The 11,547-nt window shown below is 33.2% G+C and overlaps 1 long non-coding RNA gene across 1 annotated transcript; it reads right to left on the bottom strand.

Annotated features, from left to right (window-relative positions):
- Positions 1–1,298: 1,298 nt before the first annotated feature.
- LOC133605806 (uncharacterized) lies at positions 1,299–10,762 on the bottom strand. Its single transcript, XR_009815191.2, has 3 exons — positions 10,578–10,762; positions 10,408–10,500; positions 1,299–1,508 (listed from the first exon to the last, which is right to left on the bottom strand). It is a non-coding gene; the product is annotated as an uncharacterized lncRNA (long non-coding RNA).
- Positions 10,763–11,547: the final 785 nt, after the last annotated feature.

The raw sequence follows: 11,547 nt of genomic DNA, 5'->3' as shown, positions 1-11,547 counted from the left end.
AATTTTACATGAAAAAAAAGCAATAATTTTATGAGAAAATATTGCAATATTACAAAAACTGTAAGAATGATTTTATAAGAAAAAAATTACACACAAGAAGAATTTTTAGTTAATTAATATTTTATTTTTTGTTTGTAATTGGTTTTTAATCTTCATGATTTACTTCAAGTTATTACAGTATGTCTCTATATACATATTTATTTATTTTTTTAAATTCATTTTGGCCAAAGGGGGTGCATTTCAATTTCTTACACACACTTGTTATTTCATATGTTGACCAGAGGGGGAGCACTTTTAAAAGCGACACACAGTCCATTAGAAACATCCCTCCTTTTTGGGACCACCCTCATTTTGAAATGAGACATTGTCTGTTAGATGCAATGTTATTGGGACCATGATTTATGTCATCACTTGTTCACACCTCCTCATATGGAAGATACTTTCCCTTCTTGGTGTCTCAAGAAGGGTAGAAATACAAGAACACACACACACAAATTATTGTATTTGTTACCTTCTTGAGACCTCCGGAAAAAGCCCACCTCTTTAGGACCACCCTTTCTAGATATATAAAGATGTGTATTTACAACATTAATAATATATACATACTATGCAAATATAAAAAAGCTTGTTGTGAAAAATGAGTTGGAATTTCACAAGAAAAAGGTCACAATTTCACAAGAAAAACGTATAATTTTGGCAGTATTATAATAAAAGTCGCCATTTTACTCAACACAAATCAAAATTATTGAAGAAAAACTAAACATTTGTGCAATATTATGATAAAAGTTGGAATTTTAATCAATAACAATTTTACAAGAAAAGCTTAACATTTTGGCAATTTTATGAAAAGAGTCATAGTTTTACTTGACAAAGTCACAATTTTATAAGAAAACTAACATTTGGCAATATTATAATAATAATCTGAATTTTACTTGGCAAAATGATGACAAAAGTACTTCAAAAAATGTCGCTACTTTACAAGAAAGACAAAAAAATTGGCAATAAAGTGATACAAGTCAGAATTTTATATGACAAATGTCACCATTTGGCATTAAAAAGTAATAATTTTACATGAAAAAAAAGCAATAATTTTATGAGAAAATATTGCAATATTTTTATAAGAAAAAAATTACACAAGAAGAATTTTGAGTTAATTAATATTTTATTTTTTGTTTGTAATTGGTTTTTAATCTTCATGATTTACTTCAAGTTATTACAGTATGTCTCTATATACATATCTATTTATTTTTTTAAATACATTTTGGCCAAAGGGGGCGCATTTCAATTTCTTACACACACTTGTTATTTCATATGTTGACCAGAGGAGGAGCACTTTTAAAAGCGACACACAGTCAATGTGGAAAAATCCCTCCTTTTTGGGACCACCCTCATTTTGAAATGAGACATTGTCTATTAGATGCAATGTTATTGGGACCATGATTTATGTCATCACTTGTTCACACCCCCTCATATGGAAGATACTTTTCCTTCTTCATGTCGCAAGAAGGCTAGAAATACAAGAACACACACACACACACACCAGTTCTGATGGCCGACCTCAAATGTAAACCGTAACATGTTGCTCGCCATGCGTCCACACACCTGCGCCACAAGCCATGCCCCTTTACACCTGTCACCAAGTGAAAAGGGGGAAGCGGGTTCAAACTTGTGACCCAGTGTGACCCTCAGGGATGCGCCCCCCCACGCCACAGCTCACAGCTCCTCCATGGCCATCAATGGAGCCTTAAATGAAGGCTATTATCCACTCGCACTACCTCCCAAACTAATGTCCCATGAGGGCTTTTTGGGGGGACGGGGTGTTCATTACGGGTCTTCAGCGCAGAGTTGAAGGGTGGGGTGGGGGGCATCCATTTCGGCTCAGGGGGGTTGTAATGTCCAGATGGCCAGGTGCTCCAGACCAACCTGTCCCCCAACCACAGCCAGCCCAACAATCGCACCTTTCATGGCCGCCCCGCTGCGACCCCACCCTGCAGCAGTTCGGACCTGCCGGTCACGGGGGGCCGCTCAAGCGGAGCGAAGACGAAGAGGAGCAGCAGAGCGGGAGACACTCGGCTGCAATGGAAAGTTCTCGGAAGACGAAGGCTTAGTTTTTTTTTTTAATTGTAGCTTCACTGCGACAATTTACCAACTAGAAAATTCCCGCTGAAATTTGGATGGGCCTGCTATCTGTGCCCTGAACCTCTGGCCCGGGGTACTAGGATGGCGCCAAGTATCCAAATCCATGATTTTTTTATATTCAAACCAAAAAAATTTGCTAAAAAGCTAACAAAAAAAATATTAGCATGCTAATATAAAGATACTTTAGCAGGCTTAAGAACAGCTTCTTCCCCAGGGCCATAACCATCCTGAACGGACTGCCCCATTGTCCCTCATAACTGCCTTCTCTTCGGTGCAATAACCCATTCCACCAACCACCCTGTTTTTTTTGTTTTTTTTTGTTTGTTTTTTTTTTTCATGTATATATTCATTTCACACCATATTCATTGCACTTCTACATTTTTTATATTTTTATATATTTGCACATTGTTTTTCTAGCATGCACACATCGCACTGTATGGAATGGCCTCAATCTCGTTACCTTGCGTAATGACAATAAAGCTGATTCTGATTCTGATTCTGATACTTTAAAGATAGCGCCAAGTGTCACGAACCATGATTTTGAGGTTTAAACATAACAAAACTTACAAAAAAAGCTAACATTACCACGCTAGCTTGTAAACAGATAAGAGGAAATACCAAAATGCATTATTTGTAATTGTTAACATACAGAATTAGCTAAAAAGCTAATAAATAGTTAGCATGCTAATATACTTTAAAGATAGCGCCAAGCGTCACAAACCATGATTTTTAGGTTTAAACATAAAAAATGTTAAAAAAAAATAGCATGAAACATTAGCATGCTAACATTACCCCGCTAGCTTGTAACCAGATAAAAGGAAATACTAAAATGCATTATTTGTAATTGTTAACATACAAAATTAGCTAAAAAGCCAACATAAAAGGTTAGCATGATAACGTTACCATGCTAGCTTGTGACCAGATAAGAGGAAATACCAAAATGCATTATTTGTAATTGTAAACATACAAAATTAGCTAAAAAGCTAATAAAATGTTAGCATGCTAATATACTTTAAAGATAGCGCCAAGCGTCACGAACCATGATTTTAGGTTTAAACATACAAAATTTACAAAAAAAAAACTAGCATTAAACATTAGCATGCTAACATTACCACGCTAGCTTGTAACCAGATAAGAGGAAATACCAAAATGCCTTATTTGTAATTGTAAACATATGAAATTAACCAAAAAGCTAGCATTAAAAATTAGCATGCTAACGTTACCATGCTAGCTTGTGACCAGATAAGAGGAAATACCAAAATGCATTATTTGTGATTGTAATCACACAAATTACCTAAAAAGCTAGCATGAAACATTAGCATGCTAACGTTACCATGTTAGCATGTGACCAGATAAGAGGAAATACCAAAAAATATGATTTGTAATTGGAAACATACAAAATGAACCAAAAAGCTGGCATTAAACATTAGCATGCTAACGTTATCATGCTAGCATCTGACCGGATAAGAGGGAATACCAAAATGCATTATTTGTAATTGTAAACATACAAAATTAACTAAAAAGCTAATAAATAGTTAGCATGCTAATATACTTTAAAGACAGCGCCAAGCGTCACAAACCATGATTTTTAGGTTTAAACATACAAAATTTACAAAAAAAAGCTAGCATTAAACATTAGCATGCTAACATTACCACGCTAGCTTGTAACCAGATGAGAGGAAATACCAAAATGCATTATTTGTAATTGTAAACATACAAAATTAACTAAAAAGCTAATAAATAGTTAGCATGCTAAAATACTTTAAAGATAGCGCCCAAGCGTCACGAACCATGATTTTTATGTTTAAACAAAGAAAATGTATACAAAAAAAAGCTAGCATTAAACATTAGCATGCTAATATTGCCACGCTAGCTTGTAACCAGATAAGAGGAAATACCAAAATGCATTATTTGTAATTGTAAACATACAAATTTAGCTAAAAAGCTAATAAATAGTTAGCATGCTAATATACTTTAAAGATAGCGCCCAAGCATCACAAACCATGATTTACAAAAAAAGCTAGCATTAAACATTAGCATGCTAACATTACCATGCTAGCTTGTGACCAGATAAGAGAAAATACCAAAATGCCTTATTTGTGATTGTAAACATACAAATTACCTAAAAAGCTAGCATGAAACATTAGCATGCTAACGTTACCATGTTAGCATGTGACCAGATAAGAGGAAATACCAAAAAATATGATTTGGCATTGGAAACATACAAAATGAACCAAAAAGCTGGCATTAAACATTAGCATGCTAACGTTATTACGCTAGTATGTGACCAGATAAGAGGGAATATCATAATGGATTATTTGTAATTGTAAACATTTAAAAAATTGCTAAAAAGCTAGCATAAAACGTTAGCATGCTAATATACTTGAAAGATAGCGCCAAGCATCACGAACCATGATTTTTAGGTTTAAACATACAAAATTTACAAAAAAGCTAGCATGAATCATTAGCATGCTAACATTACCATGCTAGCTTGTGACCAGATAAGAGGAAATACCAAAATGCATTATTTGTGATTGTAAACATACAAAATGAGCTAAACAGCTAGCATAAAATGTTAGCATGCTATTGTTAGCATGCTAATATAAGAGAGATTAACATACTTCCAAGATAACGCCAAGTATCGAAAACTATGATTTTAGGTTAAAACACAAATAAATAGCAAAAAAGCTAGCACAAAATGTTAGCATGCTCTTATATTAACATGCTAACAATAGCATGCTAATATAAGAGACATTAACATACTTCCAAGATAATGCCAGGTACTGAAAACTGTGATTTTAGATTAAAACACTAAAAAAATAGCTACAAATCTAGTACAAAACGAGTGGTTGCAATCCAGTGTTAGAAAAGAGGTAAATATTGCAATAGTTCCAGATAAGAGGAAATACCAAAATGCATAATTTTTAGTAAAATTAAACATACAAAATTAGCTAAAAAGCTTGCATAAAACGTTAGCATGCTATTGTTAGCATGCTAATATAAGAGACATTAACATACTTCCAAGATAACGCCAAGTATCGAAAACAATGTATTTAGGTTAAAAACACAAATAAATAGCTAAAAAGCTAGCACAAAATGTTAGCATTCTATTGTTAGTATGCTAATATAAAATAGATTTTTGAACTTCCAAGATAATGCCAAGTACTGAAAACTGTGATTTTAGGTTAAAACATAAAAAAATAGCTAAAAAGCTAACACAAAACGTTAGCATGCTATTGTTAGCATGCTAATATAAGAGAGATTAACATACTTCCAAGATAATGCCAAGTACTGAAAACTGTGATTTTAGGTTAAAACACTAAAATAAATAGCTAAAAATCTAGCACAAATTGGGTGGTTAGATCAGAGGAAATACCAAAATGCATTTTTTGTAAAAAATAAACATAGAAAAATAGCTAAAAAGCTTGCATAAAACGTTAGCATACTATTGTTAGCATGCTAATATAAGAGGGATTAACATACTTCCAAGATAACGCCAAGTATCAAAAACTATGATTTTAGGTTAAAAACAAATAAACACCTAAAAAGCTAGCACAAAACGTTAGCATGCTATTGTTAGCATGCTAATATAAGAGACATTAACATACTTCCAAGATAATACCAAGTACTGAAACTGTGATTTTAGGTTAAAACATTTAAAATAGCTAAAAATATAGCACAAATTGGGTGGTTGGATAAGAGGAAATACCAAAATGCATTATTTGTAAAAAAAAAACATACAAAATTAGCTAAAAAGCTAGCATAAAACGTTAGCATGCTATTGTTAGCATGCTAACATAAGAGACATTAACATACTTCCAAGGTAACACCAAATATCGAAAACTATGATTTTAGGTTAAAACACAAATAAACAGCTAAAAATCTAGCAGAAAACGTTAGCATGCTATTGTTAGCATGCTAATATAAGATACATTAACATACTTCCAAGATAATGCCAAGTACTGAAAACTGTGATTTTAGGTTAAAACATTGAAAAATAGCTAAAAATATAGCACAAATTGGGTGGTTGGATAAGAGGAAATACCAAAATGCATTATTTGTAAAAAAAAAAAATAAACATACAAAATTAGCTAAAAAGCTAGCATAAAATGTAAGCATGCTATTATTAGCATGCTAACATAAGAGACATTAACATACTTCCAAGGTAAGACCAAAAATCGAAAACTATGATTTTAGGTTAAAACACAAATAAATAGCTAAAAAGCTAGCACAAAACGTTAGCATGCTATTGTTAGCAAGCTAATACAAGAGACATTAACATACTTCCAAGATAATATCAAGTACTGAAAACTGTGATTTTAGGTTAAAACATTAAAAAATAGCTAAAAATCGAGCACAAATTGGGTGGTTAGATAAGAGGAAATACCAAAATGCATTATTTGTAAAAATTAACATACAGAATTAGCTAAAAAGCTCACATAAAACGCTAGCATGCTACTGTTAGGATGCTAATATAAGAGAGATTAACATACTTCCAAGATAATGCCAAGTATCGAAAACTATGATTTTAGGTTAAAACACAAATAAATAGCTAAAAAGCTAGCACAAAACGTTAGCATGCTATTGTTAGCATGCTAATATAAGAGAGATTAACATACTTCCAAGATAATGCCAGTTACTGAAAACAAAGATTTTAGGTTAAAACACTACAAAAAAAGCTAAAATTCTAGTACAAAACGGGTGGTTGCAATCCAGCGTTAGAAAAAAGGTAAATATTGCGATAGTTCCAGATAAGAGGAAATACCAAAATGCATTACATGTAAAAATTAACATACAAAATTTGCTAAAAAGTTCGCATAAAATGTTAGCATGCTACTGTTAGCATGCTAATATAAGAGACATTAACATACTTCCAAGATAACACCAAGTATCGAAAACTATGGTTTTAGGTTAAAACACAAATAAACAGCTAAAAAGCTAGCACAAAATGTTAGCATGATATTGTTAGCATGCTAATATAAGACACATTAACATACTTCCAAGACAACGCCAAGTATCGAAAACTATGATTTTATGTTAAAAACACAAATAAATACTTTTAAAGCTAGCACAAAATGTTAGCATGCTCTTATATTAGCATGCTATCAATAGCATGCTAATGTTTTGTGCTAGCATTTTAGCTATTTATTTGTGTTTTTAACGTAAAATCATAGTTTTCGATACTTGGTGTTATTTTGGAAGTATGTTAAGCTCTCTTATATTAGCATGCTAACAATAGCATGCTAATTTAAGAGAGATTAACATACTTCTAAATAATACCAGGTACTGAAAAATGGGATTTTAGGTTAAAACACTAAAAAAAAATAGCTAAAAATCTAGCACAAAACGAGTGGTTCTAATCCAGCGTTAGAAAAGAGGTAAATATCGGGATAGTTCCAGATAAGAGGAAATACCAAAATGCATTATTTATAAAAATAAACATAAAAAATGAGCTAAAAAGCTAGCACAAAACGTCAGCATGCTATTGTCAGCATGCTAATATAAGAGAGATTAACATACTTCCAAGATAATGCCAAGTACTGAAAACTGTGATTTTAGGTTAAAACTTTAAAAAATAGCTAAAAATCGAGCACAAATTTAGTGGTTAGATAAGAGGAAATACCAAAATGCATTATTTGTAAAAAATAAACATACAAAATTAGCTAAAAAACTAGCATAAAACATTAGCATGCTACTGTTAGCAAGCAAATATAAGAGACATTAACATACTTCTAAGATAACGCCAAGTATCGAAAACTATGATTTTAGGTTAAAAACACAAATAAATAGCTAAAAAGCTAGCACAAACTGTTAGCATGCTAATATAAGAGACATTAACATACTTCCAAGATAATGCCAGTTACTGAAAACAAAGTTTTAGGTTAAAACACTACAAAAAAAAGCTAAAATTCTAGTACAAAACGGGTGGTTGCAATCCAGCGTTAGAAAAGAGGTAAATATTATATTTCAGATAAGAGGAAATAACAAAATGCATTATTTGTAAAAATTAACATACAAAATTTGCTAAAAAGCTTGCATAAAATGTTAGCATGCTACTGTTAGCATGCTAATATAAGAGACATTAACATACTTCCAAGACAACGCCAAGTATCGAAAACTATGATTTTAAGTTAAAAACACAAATAAATAGCTTTAAAGCTAGCACAAATTGTTAGCATGCTCTTATATTAGCATGCTATCAATAGAATGCTAATGTTTTGTGCTAGCATTTTAGCTATTTATTTGTGTTTTTAACGTAAAATCATAGTTTTCAATACTTGGTGTTATTTTGGAAGTATGTTAAGCTCTCTTATATTAGCATGCTAACAATAGCATGCGAATTTAAGAGAGGTTAACATACTTCCAAATAATACCAGGTACTGAAAAATGGGATTTTAGGTTAAAACACTAAAAAAAAAATAGCTAAAAATCTAGCAAAAGACGGGTGGTTCTAATCGAGCGTTAGAAAAGAGGTAAATATCGGGATAGTTCCAGATAAGAGGAAATACCAAAATGCATTATTTATAAAAATAAACATACAAAATTAGCTAAAAAGCTAGCACAAAACGTTAGCATGCTATTGTCAGCATGCTAATATAAGAGAGATTAACATACTTCCAAGATAACGCCAAGTACTGAAAACTGTGATTTTATGTTAAAACATTAAAAAATAGCTAAAAATCTAGCACAAATTGGGTGGTTAGATAAGAGGAAATACCAAAATGCATTATTTGTAAAAATAAACATACAAAATTAGCTAAAAAGCTAGCATGAAACGTTAGCATGCTACTGTTAGGATGCTAATATAAGAGAGATTAACATACGCATAAAATGTTAGCATGCTACTGTTAGCATGCTAATATAAGAGAGATTAACATACTTCCAAGATAATGCCAGGTACTGAAAACTGTGATTTTAGGTTAAAACTTTAAAAAATAGCTAAAAAATCAAGCACAAATTGGGTGGTTAGATAAGAGGAAATACCAAAATGCATTATTTGTAAAAATAAACATACAGAATTAGCTAAAAAGCTCACATAAAACGTTAGCATGCTACTGTTAGGATGCTAATATAAGAGAGATTAACATACGCATAAAATGTTAGCATGCTACTGTTAGCATGCTAATATAAGAGACATTAACATACTTCCAAGATAACACCAAGTATCGAAAACTATGGTTTTAGGTTAAAACACAAATAAACAGCTAAAAAGCTAGCATAAAACATTAGCATGTTATTGCTAGCATGCTAATATAAGAGACATTAACATACTTCCAAGACAACGGCAAGTATCGAAAACTATGATTTTACGTTAAAAACACAAATAAATAGCTTTAAAGCTAGCACAAAATGTTAGCATGCTCTTATATTAGCATACTATCAATAGCATGCTAATGTTTTGTGCTAGTATTATAGCTATTTATTTGTGTTTTTAACGTAAAATCATAAGTTTTCGATACTTGGTGTTACTTTGGAAGTATGTTAATCCCTCTTATATTAGCATGCTAACAATAGCATGCTAATATAAGATTAACATACTTCCAAGATAACGTCAAGTAACAATAGCATGCTAATATAAGAGAGATTAACATACTTCCAAGATAACACCAAGTATCGAAAACTATGATTTTAGGTTAAAAACACAAATAAATAGCTAAAAAGCAAGCACAAAACGTTAGCATGCTCTTATATTAGCATGCTAAGAATAGCATGCTAATATAAGAGAGATTAACATACCTCCAAGATAGCACCAAGTATCGAAAACTATGACTTTAAAATTCCAAATAATCAATCAATCAATCAAAGTTTATTTATATAGCCCTAAATCACGAGTGTCTCAAAGGGCTGCACAAGTTACTTTAGCCGTGTAGTTTGTAACAAAGCTCAGCTACATTCAATAGAGAGTAACTAGTAGTTCAATGGAGAGTAACTAGTAATTCAATGGAGAGTAACTAGTAGTTCAATGGAGAGTAACTAGTAGTTCAATGGAGAGTAACTAGTAGCTCAATGGAGAGTAACTAGTAGCTCAATGTAGAGTAACTAGTAGCTCAATGGAGAGTAACTAATAGTTCAATGGAGAGTAACTAGTATCTCAGATGACACGTTTTCCGAGAGTCTTGCCCGTCACAGTGCACTCAGTACACCGAATAAAGTGCACTGATGCAAGACACATCATGTGACTGGCTGGAGGAGGCGGAGCTAACAGAATATAACATAGCAAGGCCAGAAGCTGGTGCGGTGAACTAGTGTTCAGCAGGAGAGACTCACAGTCAGGAGATCCAGGTTGGAGATCAGGAGATCCGGGTTGGAGACATCTGTATGTGGAACTAGAATGTTCCAGTTGTTGGCCACAGCTTCCTCCTATGTCCCCAAATATATCAGGTTAATTGTAGATACCACAGGTGTGCTTGCTGGTGAGTTCATGTGTGTCCTCTCACCTGAAGTCCACTGGGATAGGCTCCTTCCACAACTACCAGCTGCGCAGTTCACTGTTGTCATATGATTGTTCTTCTTTTATACGTTATTATTCAACATTTTCATGACTTTGTTGCTGGTAAAGTCCACCAATTATTAACTTCTTCATTATTTTCCTCTCTTCTACTTCCGGTTCCTGTCTTCTAGTGTTTCCTTTTCCTGTTTGCCAATAAACTGCAGCCATGCTGCTCCAAACTCTTCTTCTTCTATGCTTTAAAGCGGGTACTCAGTGCTGCCCCCAAGCTGCAGTTTCTGGTACTGGCGACCATCAGATAGATAGATACAGGGCCGGCCCGTGGCATAGGCCGTATAGGCAAATGCTAAGGGCGCCGTCCATCAGGGGGCGCCACGCCAGTGCCACAAATGTTGGAGAAAAAAAAAAAAAAAGTTGGTACTATTATTTCTAAATACAAAAAATAATCCCACGTTAATTAAAATGCAAAGTAAAGCCTATTTAATAGAAATATTATTTGTTACAACATTACGCCCCCCCCCCCCCTCGTCCCCCCGCACGGTGCGCCCCCTCCCTTCCCGTATCATGACTCTTTTTGGACGTCACCACATCAAAAAATCAACACAAGATGTCAAAACGGCCAAAACTGTCAGGTGCCCAAGGAAGAAAAAAGAGAAAAGAAGAGGGGTAGAAACGAGAAAAGACAGAGGTAGCAGGTAGGTAACGTTAGCCTACATGAAATGATTTGTCTGTTACAGAATGTGATAGTAACCTGGCTTTTTAGCATTAAGCTAATGCTACATGATTCGGCAATTGCTAATCAATAAATAGCTAGTTCTGTTTTAACGTCGGGTTAATATTGTGGAGGGGGCTAAATTGTTATGGAAAATAATAATGTAACGTTAGGTAATTACAGTACTCCCACCTTACATTCCTCAGGGACATTTGTATTAGATCTTTTAAGCAGGTGTTTTTGTTTA

Source organism: Nerophis lumbriciformis, linkage group LG05 (assembly GCF_033978685.3).
Source record: "Nerophis lumbriciformis linkage group LG05, RoL_Nlum_v2.1, whole genome shotgun sequence".
Taxonomy (NCBI): Eukaryota; Metazoa; Chordata; class Actinopteri; order Syngnathiformes; family Syngnathidae; genus Nerophis; species Nerophis lumbriciformis.
The sequence above is the reverse complement of the archived record's forward strand: the minus strand, read 5'-3'. Positions and strand labels throughout refer to the sequence as shown.